At 44.9% G+C, this 20,588-nt stretch overlaps 1 protein-coding gene across 2 annotated transcripts in view; it reads left to right on the top strand.

Moving 5' to 3' along the window:
• KCNMB2 (potassium calcium-activated channel subfamily M regulatory beta subunit 2) overlaps positions 1 to 20,588 on the top strand; it is a 139,377-nt gene that overhangs the window by 27,998 nt on the left and 90,791 nt on the right. The window contains exon 1 of one of the 2 annotated variants that reach the window (XM_023932856.2): positions 17,701 to 17,767. The exons of the other annotated variant lie outside the window; for it this stretch is intronic. The gene's annotated coding sequence lies outside the window, so the exon portion shown is untranslated. Of the gene's footprint in view, positions 1 to 17,700; positions 17,768 to 20,588 lie in introns of those variants that run through there. 2 annotated transcript variants of the gene reach the window in all.

Genomic DNA, 20,588 nt, shown 5'->3' with positions numbered 1-20,588 from the left:
GTTTAAACTGATTTCTAGGCATCACAAAATATTTATACATTTTGCCTGTGTTGAAGTGTGAGGTTCTGTTCACCTGTACACAGCTGTGTAAGATTCTAGATCAGGGGGATATGCTGTTAATGCAGAGGTGATCTTGTAGACGTTTTTGTTTACTAATATTTTTAGCAGTTTGCTGTGATTTGAAAATACTTTGGGCTGAATCTGGTTAATTCATATAGCCTGGATGCAGTAAAGGCAGGATTTCATTGCTCTAACTGCCTTACCCTTCCTTCCTTCCCTCCTTCCATGGATGACATCCTGCTGCTTGTAGCCATGTCCTGATCTGTACTTTACAGCTCAGTGCAGTGGCCACAACCATAGTGGGCATTTCTGTTGAGGTCTGCACTCAAGACAAGAATTTTTTTGTGCTTTTAGGGCAGAGGATGTCAGCATTCCCCTCTGTAGACAGGACCCAGTGCTGAGGGGATGCTTTGCTCTCCTGTGATGAGAAGTGTGGCAGAAGTGAAAAGCATCACTATTATTGCAGTCCTTTCAAAGGAGTCCCTGTGGGAGCTGACATTTGAAGGATTCCCTGCGTGTGGAGAGGTCTGGTGTCAGCCAGGGAAGCCAGGATTCATGAGCAGTGGCTCACAGGTACTTGTGAGGAGCTAAAGCTTTTGTTTGTGGGGAGCAGCCCTGCAGAGCTCTGGAAGGAGCAGCTCTGTAGCTGCAGGAGAAGAGCTGGTCCAAGGTCAGAGCCTTTAGAAAGGACAAAGAGGAAACAAACCATGCATGCATTGCCTGTGTGCATTTGCATGCATGTGCATATGCAAATAGGTCTGTGGGTGCAATTAGCTCCTCCTTCCTGGGTGCATTTGGAAAACAAAGTGTCAAGTTGCAGAATACACCCTCCTCCTTGCGTAAGCACAACTACATTAACCTCAAAAGAGGAAAGAGGAGGGATTTAAAGCACTGCAAAAGGCTGTGTTGAGGCTGAATCCCTTGCAAAATCCTTGTTCTAAATCAAACCCGCTTCAGTTAAATAAGCTCATACACTCCTCCATCGTACAAACTATTAGTTTTCACTCTCACTACTGAAACAAATAGTCAAAAGTATTATCACTGTTTTTAACCTGGCAAAGGTACTTGCTACTGCCCTGAGGTGTGTCTGCCAAGCTTCAGGGCCAAAGCAATTTTTATGCCTGAAGCTTTGTACATACAAACCTCTGGGGGGGGGAAAAATAAACGAGTTATCTGACAAGTTGGCACAGTCTTAACTAGTGTTGAGCAGCTGGAGAATCTGGAAAGCACATCAGACTTGGAGACTGGGGAAAAGAGGAAATTCTGCAGTTACCAGAGTCTTGCCATAAAAGGAACAAATTAAAGGGAGAGGTGAGCAGGCAGAGCACTTCAAAGATGGAACAGTCTGCAGACAAGAAAGCGTGTTGATAAGACCATTAAAAGCCAGCTAGCAGAGTGATTAATGGAACAGAATTGCCTTTTGGTTCTTGGGACAAACAGTCAATTGTATCCCAACGGGATCACCAGAGATCTGAGCACAGAAGTCAAGCCATCACTGAAAATCTGCATTTATGCTCACTGGCCTCCCACACAGCTCTCCTTCCAGCAAACGCTGATAAGCTGAACCTCCCAGATCTACTGGGATTTTAGTGGGCAAGGTTGGTGGAAGAGAAAAAAAAGCAGAGAAGTGGGGGAACAGGATTGGTGGCATGCAGAGCTTGAAGAAAATCTCTAGGAGTTCGTTGATTGGAAACCTGGATGTGAGGACAGCTCAGGTGCCAGCCCCAGGAATTCCCTGAAGTCCTGGCAATGCCTGCAATGCAAACCCCAAGGCCAGGGTGGGAGGTCACATCTCAGCACGAATGTTTTCAGTCCCTGCTAGGCAGAGTGCTGAGAGCTGTGGAGCAGCTTTAAGCTCATACCCAGGAGCAAATGGAGGGGCTTTCAAGCACCAGAAATACCCAACGATTAACTCAGCAGTGACTGAAATAAAAGAAGCGGCATGCATGGAAGAATACTTGGCACGTTTCCAGGTCTTAGCAAATACAAAACCCCATCAGTCTAAAGAAGCATTAGGAGTTTATGATGTGGAAATAACTGGCTGGTGTGTGACGCATTTCCAGCTTATGGTGAGCCATCTATTAGAAGAAAATGTTTTAGACATTCTGGTGGCTGGACTCAGCCTCTACAGGCCAAATGCCATGGACATGAGGCGAGTGTTTCAGAAACAGAATATCCTGCCATGTGCAGAGAGGGAAGAGGTCAGGGAACATTAGGCATAATTACTTCTCAGCTGTTTAGTGCTCAGATGAGGTGATGGGGAAAAGTCTTCTGCAGTAGCTGAGTTCAGGCAGCTTCTGGCTGCAGTGGTGGTGCCTTTGCTGGCTTCCTCTCTCTCTGAGGCATCCTCTGGATGCACAGAAACCTTTTACAGTTTGACCATTTGACTTGAAGAAAGTGCTCAGAGTAAAAGGGAATCTGCCGAAATGGCAGGAGTGAGTGAACTGTTCTCAGTGCATCTATTTTAGCAGCAAGGTAAAAAAAAGGGTGGTTTAGTCATGTGTAGCAATCAAGGTCAGCATGACCTTGGGTTTGAGTAGCAGCACTCCATCCTCTCCAGTGGAACCAGGGGATGCAGGGCATTCCATGGACACCACCTGGTTTTACAAATATCTTCAGCATCAGGAAAAATATTTGCTTTATGAAGGAGCAAACCAAAACACAAGGAATGCCCAAGGATCCAGCAGCACATCCAGCAGTGCCAGATTATGGTTGCCAGTCTGTCTCTGTAGCTGCATTCTCCTTGGGAGTAAGCTGGGGGAAAGTATCAGTATTTAGTCACTGACAGAAAAGGGGAATGGATCCTTCATCACCAGAATAAGTCCAAATGGTATTCACAAGCACTACAGCAATTTCCTTAACAGGCACTTTCTGAAGAGTGTTTCTCTATAGAAGTTCATCATTGGAAGAAAATCTCATGTGTTTTGAGGAGGGCAAGTCACTTCCATAACCCTGGGGGTGCAGGAGCTGCCTCAAGGTCTGCATTCTTCATGATGGTAGCAGACCCAGCAGTGCACCTCTGACTCTGAGAAATGCTGGCTTTCATACAGAGAATAAAAAAAAATGGGAGCCAAAACTCAACGCAGTCAAGCTGAAAAATGGGCCTGTATCTATTTTTTTTTCCTTCTTTTAAACACTAATTTTCTGTCCTCTGGGTCTTTTTAATTCTTCTCTCTGCTATTTTTGTCAAAGACAAGATTTGTGCTTTTTATTTGACACAGTCTTTTCAGTTCTGAGGGAAAAAAAAAAAAAGGAGAAGCTGTGGACATACCAGCACCAGCTACAAAGCACTACAGGGAAGATTTCTCTGCTGGAGAAACTCTACTAGGTGTCACACAGCACCAAAGGAAGGGAGCTTTGGTCCAAGCTCTTTACCTTTTGGCAGGCTTATTTTCTCATTTTTAACCCTGTGGCTTAAGAACCTTTTCAGAAATAAATATTCACTCTTCTCTCCTGAACTACCAGGACTTCTCAAATGCATACAGGATCTGAACACTCACATACACATTTGTTTCTATTTCAGACAATACCACCTGCACACAGTGCACTTACTCTTCATGGACTTTATAAAAGAAAATGTGCAGACATTTGTAGGAACAGAGTCCCTTTTGCTTCCTGACTTGAATATCATAGTAAATTTATGGGCTTTGCAAGTACCTTCATGCTCAGAAGGCAGGATCTGTCACAGGATGAGTTTTAATACAGAGTCACAGAATGTCTTGAGTTGGAGGGGACCCTCGAGGATCATTAAGTCCTGGCCCTGCACAGAACACCCCAAGTGGCTGTGGCCACTTCACTGGGGAGCCTGTTCAGTGCCTGACCACCCTCTGGGTGAAGAAGGTTTTCCTGATACTCAACCTAAACCTCCCCTGACACAGCTGCAGCCATTCCCCTGGCTGCTCCCCACAGAGAAGGGATCAGTGCCTATCCCTCCTCTTCCCTCAGAAGGAGGAAACTGAGGAGATGTTTGCTCAGACAAGAACAATTCCTTGACTGGCAACATTGCTGCTTCATCCACTCCTCTGAAAATATGTCAAGAGATACTTTCATGGGCAACATGACGTTTATCCATGCTGTTTCCCAGCTAGCCTGCTTTGCAGGAGCTAAAGAGGCACCTACTTTGTGCCAGTAGAACATTTCCCCATGAGAATGGTGTCATTCTGCTGAGAAGCATCACTGTGGCACGGAGCTGTGGCATTTTCCAACAGATACGAGCAAATCCAGCCAAAGTATCAGGGCAGCCTCAGGACGTGTGGTGCAGCAGCACAGCCCTGCCCTGGCAGCCCTGTGCCCTGGTGTGATTAGCAGCAGGCCAGACCTGGGCTAACACAGCCCTGCAGGCTCTGTGCAATTAGGCTGGGGGTAAAAGGAGCTGCTGACACTCTGCAGGAGCCTGTGCCTGCGAGTCCTGTGAGCACTGGGCTGTGAGCAGCACTGCAGCAGAGCAGCAGCCCTGCCTGCAGCAATCCTCGCTGCCTGGGGATGCCACAGCCCTCCCAGGGATGGGGCTGGGTTCAGTGCTGCTCCCTGAGCAAAGCAGCAAGAGCTGGGGGTCACCCACTGAGGGACTGAGGAAAGAAAAGGGGAGGACTGCCAATGCTGAGCTGATGCCTGCCTGCTCCTCCTTCTGCTGCTGCTGCTGTTTCCTGGGAGTTGAGGATCAGACCAGTTCTATTTTCAGGATTTAGATAAAAGTTTCAGTCACAGGTCATGCCTCCCTCAGTTACAAGGGATTCTGACCATTTTTCCTGCAGGGTGGGAACAAGAGAGCAGCTGCTCTGCTGTGCCTGCCAAGCTCTGTCCTGCCTGGCTGGAGTGCCCAGCTCAGGGAAAGCTGCTTCCTTCATCCAGAGGCCAGAAAGATGCTGACACCCACAAAGGTGCACACCAGGGATATTCACACATGGTGTCCCAGAGCTGGCCTTCAGTACATATTGTCTGTGTTCCTGACTGGTGCAAAGTCTCTTTTCTGTGTCTTCCTCAGACACTGCCTTGCAAAGCACAGGATTTCACAGAATCACTGCAAAACTGGAGATCTCCTGACAGGAGCAGAAAAGCAGAGAGCTGGTTCTGCATCACTGAGCCCAATTGCCTGCAGTCACAGGCCATCATTTCATAAGATCCCCTTCATCCAGCAGTGAGGTTGTTATTATAAAACTGATTTTACCTAGTTTACATAGTTTAATTTCTTTACCTCCACCTCTTTGTCAAGAGAACTGCTTTAATGCCTCATTCTTCTGATGGCTGGAAATCTTCCCAAAATTTCCAGCCTTCTACCTATTTGTTCTTGTGTCAGTGCTGTTCTTGAGTTGAAATAGCTCTTCTCAGCCTCCAGCCTTAATCCTCCTCCCAGCTGCATTTGTAGACAGCAAAGACACCTCTCAAGGCCATAGAAAGTCTGCATTTACTGCACTTCTCTGCAGCTGTTTCCTGTTTCAATAGACCTTTTCTGAGTTTCTGTGCCAGGTCTGACTGCCTGGTGCTCCAGGTAAGATCTCCTCCAGCCCTGGAGCAGGGGTGTTCACACTGGATGTCTGATGCTTCTTCATAGATTCACAAAGTCTCTTGGGGCATGCCAGAACACCTGACTTCACCTTTTCCTCTATTCTTTCAAAAGGATAAGCCCCATTTCACAGAAACAGTTCATGTCAGGATTCTCTCAGGGCCCAGCCTTGCCCTTCATATGATCACATCCCTCTTCACACTTCCACCTCTACTTGTGCAGCCTTCAAGTCTCCCATTTTTTGAATATTTTCTGAACCTCCACTATTGTGCTTATCCACTCTGATTTCATCTCAGCCACAAATTTTGAAGAATTATAAATGCAATCAATCTCTTCCACCAACCCTAAAGGGGCACCAGGGTCACCACTATCCCCCAAACTTTCCCAAAACATACTCTCTGTAGTTCTCCAGATATTTCCTGCGCAATTCTACTATTCCCTGCTTTCTGCAATTTGACTAATCTTGTCACCATGTCAAATACACTGTAAAAGTCCAGAGAGATTAGATCAACTGAACTGCTTTTGTTAAGAAAATCAATTATCCTATCAAATAAAATCATCAAATGCATCTGATACAACATTGCTTTGGTAAAGCTTTGCTGCATTCTTTCCTTTAAAAAGAAATCCTTTTACTTCCTGAAGCTTTGCATAAGTTTGAGGTCAGACAAACCAGCTTTTAGTCACATAGATATATTTTTCCGTTAAAAAATACACTGAGTACTACACAAAGTGGTGACAGGAACAGTGACAAAGGGGTGACAGGAACAGTGCCCCATCTGGAGACAGATTCCACACAAATTGTCTGTAGCAAAGCCACAGCAGAATAGCACCTAACCTCTATTATTGGCCTTTCTACCCTTTTTAAAAAAATCTTTGGGCTTTTTTACATTCTTTAATTCAAAAGAGGTTTGAAATCGTGCTTTTTCAGTGTCAAAGTACAAACTCATAGGTTTAGGAGTCAAGCAGACCAAGTTTCAGAAAAATAATGTAAGACCTGGATTTTCACAAGACCTGTGGAAACAAAATGATGAATCTTTTTCTTAAGGGAGTGAGGAAATCTCTTCCCTGAAAGGGGCCAGAGAATTTGAAGGTGCATAGAAGCAGGTGACTAGAAATGAAAATAAAATTGGTTACTTGTGTTTTGTGTAGGTTTCATCCAAAGGCTTCTGGATGGTGCAGGTTAAGGGCTATTAGATGTTCACAGCCTTCTAGCTGGAGATCTAAATTTTAAGCATTTCTATATCCTTTGGTCACTTATGAAAAAGGACCTGGGTTTGGGGACCTGGTGGCTCCTAGGTGCTAAATTTATGTTACTAGGTTATCCATATTAACATAATTTCTCTCCCTGTTTCCCCTCCTCCCTTCATCCATCCCACTGAGGAACTCCTTGTTCTTGCCTCAGCCAAGGCAACTTTTACACTTTTCTCCCTGAAACCTAATTTTCGTGATGCTACTCCCCCTCAGGATGCCCAGATGTGATTGCAGTGCCAGCTTTTCAAAGCTCTGGTGTGTGAGGAAGCCCTAAAGAGATCATTAACCCACGGACCTGCAGTTTCTGAGAGGGAGGAAGATGGGCAGAGAAGGGTAGCAGGAGGGGCTGAGGGGTTTCAGTGCCAGAAATGCTGTGGGGTTTGCAGGTCATATCACATCTTTATGATTCTTTTTCACGTCCTCATGCCTGAGAAAGAGTCTATCATTCATTGCTTGCTCTCTACTACTCTTTTGCTCAGCACAGCCCCTGGCCAGGGCTCTGCATTCCCTCCTCCCCAGTTTTAGGATCCACTGGGACTGTTCCAGTAGCTACTGAGACAGTTCTCCAAGCCAGACTGTACAGGTCTGCACTAAGGTATTTTTACTCACTGTTTATACTACACACACACAAAATAAAGATGGTGAGCTAATGAAAATTAAGAAAAATGAGGGCATTTCACTTGAGCTGTTCTAGGACCATCTTAAACAGCCTTGCATGGGTAATTCACCTCGTACTGCTCTTAGGAAAAAGTAAAATGGTCAGTGACTGGAATTAGAAGAGAAAGTAATGAAATTTAAACATGGTTATTATCAAAGACAGGCTCTAATAGCATACCACAGTCCAGTTGAAAGTTCAGACAAATTTGAACTTAGTGGCAAAAAATCCTCACCTAATTTTCTGTTTCACAAAACAGTTTTATGAACCTAATAAGGAAATTTTAGCAAATCTGATTGTGCAAGGAGAAACTCTTGTCATAATTAATCAAACTTAGAATTCAGATGGCAGGAAAAGGGGAAATTTCCTTCTCACTTATATTCTTGTCAAACCACTGAAATCACAAGAGCTTCAGGAAATTTTAAGACTTCCTTTGTAAAACTATATTGCTTGACAGTAACAGGGTTCATACTTAACATTTAGATAGCTCTCCCATCATACTCAAATATTATTGACTGTTATTATTTAATGGACAAAAGATCTCTGGAGAAAAATCCAATGTCAGGATTGAAGTTTTTCAAAGCAAAATGCATTTGTATATCTGAAGATAGAAATTAGAGCAGACAGTATTAATTATACCATAGAGGATATAGAATATATATCATACCAAGTACATAAATGTAGAGTCTTGATCCTCTGTGTCATTAGAAATAGCTATACTAAAAATTAATGGTATGAAATTTCTCCATAGAGATATTCCAAGGAATATTCTAGCAACTAAGATATTGAGAGTTACTGAAATAAAGCACACAAATAACACCAGGCACACAATATCTTTTTGTTCAGTGGCTGCACTGCTCTTGACACAATAGAGCAGTCCCTGGAAAAGAACCCTGAAAGGACTGATCTGGCCAAAGTAATTAACGCACACGATTGTTTTCTCTGCAAAAGAGAGAACAGAAAAAGCACATCTGCTTTTGGACCCAGACGTGCATTCCTCATCGTGGTGTGTGGGGGAGACATCACTTGCAATCAGCCCAGTAACACTGGGTTTCTGTTTGGCTCCACATCAATGTTCCTTCATGCTACCCTGAATTCAGCCAAATTCTGCCTGACCCTGGCACAGGTGGGAGCATCTCCATCCACTGCTGGGGAATGGCTCTGTATTTACACAGGAGAGCTGAGAGATTAATCATGTCACCATTTCTTTATTCCTTTGATAGGTATCATTTGAATTCCTTCTGTCTTGAAATCCTATCTTGACAAACACTGAAGTATCTCCGACCTTAAATATGAAAGCAGCCCCTGTTTTGGTTCTGCCCTGAGTTTTCTAACAGGGATAAGAAGGCAGCGGTGACAATGGCACCACAAATGCTGCTGGCTGCCCACACACCCACCCCACTGCCTCCCTAACAGGCCAGTGGTTCTTGTTTGGAGCTGCCTCTCACACAGATATTGCACATCCTGCAGGTTCTGTGGAGGCAGGAGCTCATCACTGCTGTAGGGCCTTGAGCCTCTCATACCCCACATTCTGGGGAAGTTCCAGTGCTCTGTTTCCTGGGAAAGGCTGTGCCAGGCTCAGGAGGGAACCCTTGGAAAACAAATCCCCATCACAGGGTGTTTTACACTTCTGGGCCTTCCCTGCCATCCCCAACACCCTGCCAGTGCTCCTTTGCTACAGCTACACCACACGGTGCCCCCCACACCCCTGCAGGGACAGGGGAAACCAGGTCTCCTCACCAGGGAACATCTCTCACACTTGGCAGGTGTCTCACTGCCACAGAGACCTCCCTGCTCACATGGGCTTCCTGACCCTGCATCTCCCACTAATCCTCATCAGAACAGAGGGGCTACACAGAGCGAGAGGGACTTGGAGATTCTTTGCTTGTTAGGTGGATTCACCCAAGTTACATTTGGGGAGACATCTGAGGATCTGTTATTCACCTCTACTCTGCAAATAGCAGCCAGGCAGGCTGAACAAGGAGTTGCCTTTGCTTTCCTGAGGGATTGCATTGGAGCTGGCTGCTGGGGGCTGAGTCCTGCTCAAGCCCACCAGCCTGGCAGGGGTTAAAGATCCAGCTGGGATCTGGGACTACCAGGAGAGCAAGCAGGAGCCAGTGAGCATGAAGGCAAGAAGGGGGGAGAGTTGTTTTAGTCGTCTGTGCAAAAATAATAGCAACTCTGAGGGGAAAAAATCCAGGTAAATAGACATGGTGTGTGAGATAAACGAGACCCTGGGGATGTTTGTTCCTGCACTACCAGATCCATCATGCTTCCCCCAAAGGGGATTGCATTTCCAGGGACTGGGGTTTTAAACTCATTTACTGCACCAAGAGGCATTTGAAATCTGAGCAGGGAAATCAAGAAAAGAAAAGCATCCTTCCTGCAGTGGCTGTGGGTGGGAGGAGAGGGGATTAGAGGAGTGAGCCAAGGGTTAGACACAGGGTGTGACTGTGTGTCTGTGAGTGCCTTTATCCTTAAACACCGGCAGCTGAGGCCCAAATGCATCACCAGAGCCTGATCCTGCAGCATGCTGGTCACAATGCAGCTGGGACATTAGTTGCAGAAGTACAGACTTCCTGGGACTGTTTTTCCAGGTCTGTTTTATTCCTGCCATTAAAACATCGCTGGTTTCTGTGGTGTGAAGCTCCAGCTGGGAGCTGCTGCAACAGGGGTTTGTGTATTGTTGGAGAAATTCTCATGCAGTGAGGATATGGCCCCTCATCCCAGTAGGGATGAACTCCACAGCTTGTAATGCCTCTTCTGTGCCTCTCTCAGAGGCCAAATTTCGAGTCAAGGTTACTTCTAAGACTCCAAAAATAGAGCAAGTACAGACATGAAAACTTAAATAATCTTCTTAAAACTTTTCAGAGCAGAGAAAAGGTCAGATTAAATCTTCTTATAACTTTTCAGAGCAGTGAAAAGGTCAGATTACAGGTGTATCTGTGGACAACTTGTTCCTTTGTTGTTGTCTTAAAAACTCACAAAAGTGGAGAAATAATGAAACATTACTTCAGTACCCATAATGAATATAAAATCATTTCAAACAGATGTAAACAAATACCATTAGTTAATTAAAACCAGAGATAACTGACTGGCTAAATTCCTCTGGAGTCCACTTCAGCTTTTGATGATACATTTATATTTTTGCATATGCAGAATTGAAAAATTCATCAGAGAGGGTGGAAAAAAGAGATCAGTTTTATCAATGAAAAAATGTGTGTTTATGCCAGAGGAGTATCCCTGTAGCTTGTCTTAAAAGCAAAGATTTATCATTCTGCCTATTTCCTCTAGGAAAGCCTCTGCTTGGTTTCCAAATACCATTTTTCCCCAACTAATTTATTCATAAACACATCCTGTGTCCTCAGCTGCTGTGGGGATGGGAAGGAGGTGGCAGGTTTGTACAGGCACTGTAAGCTTTTCTTTATGAGGAAGAAATAACTTTGTACAAAACCTATATAAATGTAGAGATGTATTTTCAGGACCAGATGTTGTCCTCAGTGGTATAAATCCTGAACTCTGCTTCAGTAAGTATAATCAAATCCCTCTGGTCACTCCGCAGGAAAACTGAGAAGAGATTTTGAGCTTTGGTGAATATTTGGTGTTCACAACCATAAATCCTGTGCTGGTGGATTTATGTGCCACTCTAAGCACCTGCTGCAGAATATAGATCAGGAAAATTAAAAAGTGGCATCTTGTGTGAGGTTTCTGCTGTCCCTACCAGCAGGTGTTTTCTCCAAACAGGCTGGGCTTTGCATCCAGCCCAGGCAATGTCCCTCCTGCTCTCTGGAGGCTGTGAAGCTGCCACCAAACCCCTCCTTCACCCTACAAACGTCTCTGCACTCCCACAGCATCTCCCGTGAGAGTCTGGGGTGGTCTCAGACAGAAGAGCCAAAGGGCATCAGACACTGTGCCTTCATGAGTGGATGTGTGTGATCACACAGCACCAAACACCCTGTACAGTGTGGAGGCTTCTCAGGCAACTTTAGGTTCTTGCTCTTCTGAATTTAAAGTTCATCATCAAGACAGCAGCAATATAAGCTTAGCAAGTCTGAATTTCAGTCATCCTGTTTCAATTCTCAGGCAAAGCTCACAAAGGAATTTATAAAGGCAGAGGATAATTCTTAGTTTATGAGTGGGGAAACTGAGGCACAGGGCTACAAAAGGGCCTCTCCACAGTCCTGCTCCTGGCCTGGCCATTTACCTGTCTGCTTCTGTTATTGCTTCACTGAAAACTCCCTCACTGGGGTATGGGAGAACCCCCTTCCCTCCCCCTTTGCTCACTCTCTCCACAACGGGATCTTTCCACCTTGATCTTTCACTCCTGGGGTGCAGAGCTCAGTATACAGCACCAAATCATCAAAGAAACCCAAAGAGGCATCTCACTGATGCAAAGGACCTTTCAAAAGAGAGAGAACAGAAATAGAAGCATGAGCTTCATCAGACAAGTGACTATTCCACCAAAGCAAGGCAGCAGCAGCTGAGTAGAGAATAAAAGGAAGAACAGATTAAAGGAGATACCGGAATCCTGAAGAAAGCAGAGTTCTGCATGGTAAATGATTTGCAGGGGATTGGCAAAAAAAAAAAAAAGGAATTATCTAGCAATATTTTGCTAAAGTTGCTGGAGAATATTAACATAGGAATAGGGAAGTGTGGACAGAAAAAGCAATCAGGAGTTGGAGAAACAGCCAGGCACTGTGTGTAAAACCAGAGAGCATCTAAGTGGCCAATTTGGTGTTTCTGTGAAAGGTGAATAGCACAATGCTTTATCTGTCATGAAGCAGGGAAATCACAGCAGTGTCGATTGGAGCAGTGCTTCAGGAAATTATTGAACAAGCAAGAAACAACCTCTGATCATGGCATTCCAGGAGAGGAGTAAATCCACAGAATTGCACACAGGGCTTAGACCAACGTGGCCTGCAAATGTCTGAGCAGTAATCCACTGCTTAACAAATGGGAAAGCAGCAGGCAGCAATTGCTGCTCAGCAGAACTGCTCAGAGCAGGGAACCATCTCTGCCCAAGAGTCTCACACAATATCAGGCTGAGAAAGCACTGCTACTGAGAACCAGGCTGAGGAGAGTAAAATTGCTGAAGTGTGAAATCCTGTTGGAATTACTCAACAATCACACTGGAGACTGGCCCCAGCAGTTGGGTGTGCATCCTCAGATACATATTTTACCAGCCTTTAAGCAGGAAACATTCCCTGGGCCCAGCAAGCAGCATTGTACAAGCAGCCTGTTTTATTGGATTCTGGTTTGTTGCTCTTCAAACTTGCAGTCAATCTTCAGTGATTAGCTGAAGAGCATTGGGCATGCTGGAAATCATTTAATTTCATCATCTCTACCAAAAGAATTCAATAGTTTACACTACCCATTGCTGTGAAAGATGATCAGTGAGTCTGGATTTCCCCTTCAGGCAATCACAAAGGATGCCTGACCTGTATCTCTGTGAAAAGCATAATAAAATCAGTGGTGTAGCCCCTGTTTGCACCAGAAGAAGCAGTCTAAAGAGGAGAAAAGGCTTATTCTGGTGTCTTTTCTGGTAACTGTCTTAAATATGTTCCAATTCTGCTGTTCCTCAATACCTCAGGACTAGACACTGTTGCAGTATGTGAAAGCTTTGATGTTTCTGAAAATTAGCTCTGCTTTAGGATATATTTGCTCTAAGTAGCATCCTAACTGGCAAGTATTAAATAATTCACACATCTAGAAGTGGAGGAAAAGTGTAAGCTCTCTAAGATGGAGAGGAAAGTTAGGGAAGGAAGGGTTAACCAGCCCTTATATTTGCCAGCAACTGTGTGTGCTCTGTTCCCCATCTGCCCCTGTGAAGTATGAAATGCAGCAGATGTTTGATCCTGATCTATCAGCCTCCATAAAAATGAAGGTTGAATTAGTGAAGAAGAAGGCAGAGTAATGTTTGCCAGAGAAGAGCAAGAAAATTTCCGACACCTGGGCAACTTAAGGGTGGCAGATGGCAAAAGCTGAAGGCAAAAGAGGGAGCGATGTGCACCAGCAGCTGGTGCACAAATGGGGAGTAGAGAGGCCTCCACTGAAACTGCACAGGAAGAATTTAATACCAGCAGTTCTGTAAGACTGATAGTGTGAATATACAAAGAGGAGCCTGTGTTTTAATTCAAACAGCTATCGTCGAAAGTACTCGATGGATTGTCAGGCAAGGAGATTTTCACAGCAAGAAGCCATCTATTTGCATCAAACACTGTCAGTCTGCAAAACAGCAGCTTCTGGGTCATTTAACAACACTCCAGATGTAGTTATTTTCTCTTAGGCAAGTGGCTCAAAAAGAGCTGTGCAAGAAAAAGGCAGAGCTGGCATGTAAAGGGGAACAATCAAGCAGCATGTGGAAGCGATTAGCCAGTCACTGTGATGTAACTCAGCTAAATGAACACTTGGGTGTCCTGTGGTTCTCAGCACAAGACTGCAAGGCTGGGGTCAAACACAGGGTTGCATTCACACTGGTGCTGCCTATTCTGCCACAGGAAAAAGAAGGGAAACCAGGCAGAGCCGTAAATCTGGGGACTGACATCGATAGGGTTTCTTGATATTTTTTTCATTTAGAAGACAGAGGTGAGATTAATTCTTGTTACCAAGATAATTGTTAGGAATTTCTCTTCTCCCACACTGGACTCATCCTTTTTAGAGAATAGCTGCCCTCTGCAAAACCCAGGTCTGAGTTCAGGCTCCACAACACCCAAGAGTATCTAGATGTGCATGAGAGAATTTGGCCCTTTCTGGAGGATCCTTTTTCCTGCTAGTCTGATTTTCACTGACACTGTGATTATACACCCCGAACAAAACCTGTTACCTGTCGTGCACATCACACCTGCAGCCCTGCCAGGCTAATGCTGCCCTGACCACTGACACTCTACAGAGACACCCAGCATGGGAGAGTCATCAACAGATCCTTCCTGCAATTCCTTTAATACACAATTCACACCAAGTATCTATGGATTAGTGAGACTGCCTGCTGATGTTTCAAAAAGACTCAGCAAGTGGGTAGAAGGAATGCTGTCTGATAGGGATGCAGCTTCAAATATGCTCATATTGTTGCTAGAGAATTTGTGACCACAGGAGGAGAAAAGGTTATTGTATGTGCAACCTGAAGCTTTAATTATATCATGTCCTTTCTTTTGCAAGTAGAAATGTGCATTTGTAACTGATAGTTACACTTTCTAGTTACGTATCTATCAAATTCCTGTTATAATGAGGATGACTCATAGTGAAATTATGCATTAGTTGCTCTGTTCATTATGTTATTTGGCTTACTGTCAGCATGCAAACTGCAAATCCTGAATTCCTCCTGTCCTTCATCCTCCTTGGCCATTTCTTAAGTACTGGTCAAAAACTGACAAAGGCATTTTAAACTGTTGCAGCTCCTTTGCAAGCGAAAGGTTTTCTCAAATAGGGTCCACTGCTCTACAGCTGAGCAGAAATTTCTTCTCCTACAGAACAGGATTTTCCTGATGGGAAGCAGAGTGAAAGCACATGTGAGCCCTCTGCTTCCCTGGACAATCCTACCTTACAACATTCACAGAGTCCAGGAAGACAGAAAATTGGCATACCTTATCAGATCTCTACTCCACTGCTGCCTGTATCTTCTTTCCAGGAAGGAGCAGATTGATGTGCCAGGGAAATGCAACAGCAGTAGAGCCATAGTAAGGACAGGGAATACACCAGTCCCATCACTGATGGCAGCCACTGTTGCTGCTCAGTGATCAGAAAAAGCCTGAGGAAAGGGGGAGTATTATGGAATCTCTCCCCAAGACTGAACCATGTTAACGAATCAGCCCCAGAAGATCTTTCTGATCATTTCCTGCCTACGCTGCACACCTTGAGCAGTTTATTCCGTCCTTAAATTGCCACCCGAGGTAAGAACCTCTCCTCTCCATCCAGTCACACAACCCTCACAGGCAGCTGTCACCTGCTGACCCCCAAGTCTGAGTGACTTTAACTTACTGTGAAGAATTGAGGCCTTTGGGATCACCCTGGCAGAGAGGCCCATGTAAGAGAGGGAGCTGGGGGAGCTTTTTATGAGTCTTCTTATATTCAGCATACACAGCAGGGGAACTGTGGACATGGGTGGAAACAACCACCTGCTTTAACCTGGCATCGAACATTCTTGTGTTCACTTCAGCACTGAAACCTCTCAGAAGATCATCAGTCAAGTCAGGACTCCTAGACCTGAGTATCCCCAACCAGGATCTTATGTCTCTTGAAGTGCTGTGTCATCCCACTTACAAATCAATGGCACAGTGAGACCCTTACTGAAACAGAAATATATTTCTTGGGATAATAAGAACTTTTTTTTTTTTTGCCTTGAAGTGAATGAAGGGCACATGAAATATACAAAATAGGTGACACAAAAAAAAAATATTTCATGTATTCAGAAAGAAGGTGTTGTTCAGTCAGCCCTGCTATCAGTCAGTATGTGGTTGTCCACCTTGAGGTTCCAGCCTAGAAAATTCAGAGTCCCCTTTGTTGCCACCAGTTCTGGGAGAAACTGGCAATAATACTCCACACTAAACTGAGAAACAAAACTGGAGCCTTGAGCCTTCCCCTCCAACCCACTGATTGTGTAAAGAGCAGTAGGAAAAGAGGAAAGGGAGGATGTCCAAGAGAAACAGCAGGTGTGGGCATGGGGAAGCACAGAGAGCAAAGCTCTGTTAGGAGCAGCATTTATTCAGAAGCAAACATCATGCTTGTGGTCCCTGCAGATGTCCCCATCTATGGCTGCCTTGCACCAGCAACAAGCTTGCTGTCACTCATCATTCCAGTGAAGGCCAGTGCAGAAGGAGGAGAGACCAGGGGCCCATGCTATGCACAAACACTGAGTTGCTGTTTGGTAAAGCAAATCTGCCATTAGTGCTACCCTAACCCTTTCCTCCCCAGGGTGTGAGGCAGCCATAGCCAGGATTTCACTGTGATCTGCTTTCCTCCTTAATCTCTCCCAACACCATTCATTTCTGAGATGTCTCCTGAATGGTGTTTTCATTTAGAGCAAAGAGCTGTGAACCAGGTGGTATTAGAAAACCAGGCAGGTGTGGAACAAGCAGCAAAAGAACTAACTCCTCTCTTGCTCTGTCCCAGCCTGCCTTGGCTGCAAGGTGCCTCTCCAGTTCTCCAGCCCATGTGTGCCATTGCTGCTGGCAGAGACACGTCTGCTGTGGTGGCTCGTGCTTTTGTCCACTAGGGACCACACTGAGATCGACACCAGTGCTCACAGATGGTAACAAACCTTCCTGCATCTTGACCTGGGCTGGTCATTAACTGACCACCAAGAAGAAAGAGGCTCTATGATCTCTGCAGAGCACAAATTTCTCTGAGCAGGGACTTGGTGACTAGCACAGCCTTAGTGAAAACAGCAGTGTCCTGTAGCATCTCTCACCCCCTCTCCTCCCCACATCACAGGCACCTGGAATGCCGTGCATTGGTCTCTTTTCTTCTGCCCACCATCATCCCGGCTGCTGCTTACTTAGAAATTGAGACCGTGAGTCTCCTCCAGCTGCAAAGGGAACTTTGCCTTTTGAGAAGCGCGGCGTACATCTGTGACTCTGCGCATACAAAGCACAGCGCGGTCCCTACATCCCCCTCCTTCTCTTTATGCCACAGCTGCCTCACAGAGTTTTTAAGAACTTTCAGCTTCCAATCGCTACTTCCAGCAAGTCCTGCGCCAGCCTCAGCTTGCGGCGGGGGCGGATGCTGCCGGTTCCTCTCGCTGTTCGCATCAGCCGCGGCACCTTCCATTCCCGGCAGGGATTTTCTCTTTAGTTTCAAAACAATGTGTGAAAGCCTGCTCTGCAGAAACAGTAGCCTCAGTAAGTTTAAGGATGACTGAAGCTATTTCCTCTCCCAGGGAGGTTTAAGAACTACGGAGGGATGAATGGAGTTAGACCTATCGCTGCATTCCTAGCAGCCATCCTATTACAGCCCTGAATAAAAGCAGGAATGGCATGTCTAGCCTAGGTTAATAAACCCTACGGAGTGCATGCCTAAAAGCACTACGAAACAGCCTTAAGTCAGCTGGAGAAAACTAATTTCAAGCATGGCTGTCTAGTGTGCCTGTCATTCCTATTATCCTTCCAAACTATTTCAGACATTTTGAGCAGCGAGTACAAAGCGATGAGTTAGCAGGGGTTGTGACATTAATGGTCCAAAAAGGTTTAAGCACCGCGAGGGAACGATGACAGCTCTTAACCGGTGGCAGTTCGGAGGATTCCGCTGGATCTCTGTTTGTTAATAATTAGGCTTCGCCTGGGAGGAAGATGTGACAGCTGTCGGAGGTAGGATTTGCATGGGAAACAAAGGGAGCTGTTGCTGTTTGGTGCCCGCTGTTCGTGCTTGGCTTTCGGAGCGCAGCCAGGTGCGGCAGCAGCGCTGGGGAGGGGTCGCTGGATGGATGGATGGATGGATGGATGGATGGATGGATGGGTATGGGGAGATCCCGGGTGGAAATACCGTGGATAGTCCTGGGTCTTATGGCAGAAATGCCTCGAGGACAAACTGGCTGGAACCTCGCTGCCTGCTGAGTGTGCATTCCACGTTGTTCTTCCCGCGGAGTGAAATACATAGAGGTCATGCAAGAAAACACTTTACTCCTTTTTCCCATGCCAGGCGGGCTGTTTCTGAGATGGGAGAAGGGAAAGGGGGAAGCTGCCCTAAAATAAAAGGGGAAGAGGAAAGCTACAGAGCCTGTAAGATGAGGGAGACATGCTATTAATGTGTAAAACGCTCCTGGAGTGCCACCGATGTCATTCGAAAAGGGGAAAACATTCGCGGGGGAAGGTGGTGGGAGGAATTTTCCGGGTGTGGGACTCCTTAGGTTGTTGCAAAAGGCATGATATGTCCATCCATTTTGCATAATCAAAGCTTTCTCTGCACTGTTGGCATTGTTTTGCTGGACGAGAAATGTAGTTTCAGATAGAAAAAGGCACAATTTCCTCCCGTGTCACTGCCAGCCCCCTGACACCCTCCTCCCCCTGAGAAATCAGTGTGGGGAAGGATGTACACAACGTTTAGCTGGATGCTGAAAGGGCTGTGAGCAAGGGCTGAGGGGGAAAATGAACACTAATGATAACAGAAAGGCTTCCCCTTCACAAAGCTTGTTTATCCCCAGCCAGAAGTCCAAGAGGTGACAGGCAAAGTTAGAAGCCTCATGTACTTTTTTTATTACGTGTCTATTTAGCATCACTAGACAAGAAAATGTCCAAACATCAGAGTCAGGTCTGCGTGGCCACACAGGGCAGTGGGGTCTGCACGGGTCCTGGGCAGGGCTGGGCTGTGAGTTCGGGTTTTTGAGTGCTCATCCCTCGCCAGGATGAGCAGCAGGAACATAGTGAATGAAAATCATATTTCCATGCATATGCAGAGCCCTTATCATTTGGTGTGTTTGATCTGAGTGTGATGTTCCCTGGGTTGATGAATTGCTTCAGCTTGTTTATTAAAGTTTCATTTCCAAACAACAGAGAGACTTCGGAGTGAGTGGTATTTAGTAACAATAAAATGTTCTGCTTGTGGAAATGCTTCTCTCAGGACCCATTAAAAATGCACTTAAAGAAGCTGGGAGTCATATCTTGCAGCAAGAGGTATGGAGCCACTTGCTGTGCTAAATTTTAAAATTAAGGTTATGATACCATTTTAAATCTACTTTAATGTGGATGTCACTAAGGATACTTTACAATACAAGCTCACAACTTTGAAAATTCTGTTAGACTGATTGTTTTCATTAAATCTTCATCAGAAAAAGAATTCCTGTATAGCAGGGACTTACTGACTAATTTGAACTTACTCATCCTAACTGTTCTCTTTAAGGATAACTTCAGTGTGTCATACTGCATTGTAAATAGGTTGTGATATAATCCATTTAGAAACAAAACATCAGTGACAATTTAACAACAAAAGTGCGAAATGCATTCAGTCTAAGTGAATACTGGTTGTGCCAAAAAGAAGCAATACTGGACCAGGAATGGTAAGAATTGTTTTTAAGAAACATAAATAATCCCCATTTGATCCAAGCAAGAACTTTTCAGTTAACTGCATTACTTTGCATTGCAAATCTGGGGTGAAATTTTAACTCATGTTATGTACTCTACTGAGTACATAAAGAAAACAGTGAAAACTTTCTTCCAAAGAAATTGTTGAAGCAGTTTGCAATACGGATCAAAGAGTTATTACACAGAGATATGAAATCTGTGCCAGAAATGAGCAATGCATTCAGAAGTCAAGTATATGGTTTTTCTTCTCCATCTCACTCTTGTCCAGAAGCTTAGACAATTTTACTTTTTTTACTTCAGTACCTCTCAAGAGAAGGGTCTGAAGGGGTAAAACCATGAGGAGGAGGGAGACTGTGTTCAACCTGTGCCCAGACTTTGGGAGACTTGGGAGACTTCTGCTGCAAATTCGGCTTTGCATTTTGCCCTGTCTGGAGCCCTGTGTTCAGCCCAATTTGCAGCAGAAGGAGGCTAATGTTTCAGGAATATACAACTGTAAAATATGACACAACGCAAATCCCATGAGTCAAAACTAAATCTGCTCTCAAAACTATCCCAGATAAATTTGCCACTTAGAAGAACTTCTTCCAGGACCAAATACCCATTCATCTGAGAGCATGTCAGAAGTGACTCCAAATCTCCCATCATTCCATCAATGTGCAGCAGGTAGCAAATTAAACTACATCAGATTGATTCACTGTGCTGAGGAACAATTTCTCTGTTTTCTTCAGAACTCAATGAGTATTTTTTGCCATGAATCTCACTTGCCATTTCTGTTATAAATTGTTTGTGGAGGTCATGCAATTTTCTAATTTATTTATTTGATGTTATTTAGGGCTTTCTTCAGCAAACAGCTCTTGGCTTACAGATCTTTCGGGAATGGCAAATGTTTGCAAATTCTTACTGTATTGCTTGGTTCAATCCTGTGGTGCTCCTTGATTAGCTGATTTGTGCAGCTAACCGGCAGAAAACAAATTGCAAATTTCACCACCAAGTGTACTGTTCCATACTGGGTTTCCATCACACTCTGAGCAGTCAGGTTTAAAATTCACATCTTGCCAGCAGTCATAGGAGCAACACACAAGCACTGAAGTGCTCCCACCAGACAGATGTG

Source organism: Cyanistes caeruleus, chromosome 10, assembly GCF_971803275.1.
Source record: "Cyanistes caeruleus chromosome 10, bCyaCae1.hap1.1, whole genome shotgun sequence".
In the NCBI taxonomy this organism is placed as follows: Eukaryota; Metazoa; Chordata; class Aves; order Passeriformes; family Paridae; genus Cyanistes; species Cyanistes caeruleus.
This window is presented reverse-complemented; position numbering and strand designations above follow the sequence as displayed.